We start from the raw sequence: 719 nt of genomic DNA, 5'->3' as shown, positions 1-719 counted from the left end.
TGTTAAGTTTTTAGACTATTGCTTTAAATAAAATATGGGTAGTTGATAACTAGTACATTTATGTTTGATGTGGGACACACAGTAAAATATAATTCAAAAAAGTGATGTGGCAATAAATGTAGTAAAATAAATGGCACAGAGTAATATTCATACTGTATTTCGAAACATATACATTTTATGAACATGACGTTTCAGGCGAAAAAACCATTACAAATGTGGAAACGCGTCAAACCGGAACAAATATCCTCAATGCATTGTATACAAAACTGCGGGAAAAACTTGTGTAAATTTTCGTTTTTCCTGTCATATGTTGGTAAATCTATGAAAGTATCTTTGTTGTATAATGTAGATTTGATAGCCACTATTAACATGTTTTTGAAATTAAACGTCTATTTCACATTTGTAGACTGAATAGATTCGTCAACATCCACTTTAAAAACAATAATGCCGAAAGTCGACACCTGATTTTGTGATTGCCCAAAATCTACAGTTCTATATTTTTCATTAGTTGTCTTATTTTTTGGTACATTCAAACCGTGGCAGTTCTATTGTTGAGCGATAGAGGACGCTGAATTTCTCAAGTTGGTTAACATCTGGTATGAACATTTTAAATAACTATAGAATGATAGGTTTCTTTTTTTTTTGTTGAGTGTAAAACACTTAAAAACTCCATTTCGATACCTATAAAGGCATGGTTTAGTCTGAAGTTTCATTTGGTG

The sequence above is a fragment of the Limulus polyphemus genome, unplaced genomic scaffold (genome assembly GCF_000517525.1).
Source record: "Limulus polyphemus unplaced genomic scaffold, Limulus_polyphemus-2.1.2 Scaffold2926, whole genome shotgun sequence".
NCBI classification, from domain to species: domain Eukaryota; kingdom Metazoa; phylum Arthropoda; class Merostomata; order Xiphosura; family Limulidae; genus Limulus; species Limulus polyphemus.
The sequence above is the reverse complement of the archived record's forward strand: the minus strand, read 5'-3'. Positions refer to the sequence as shown.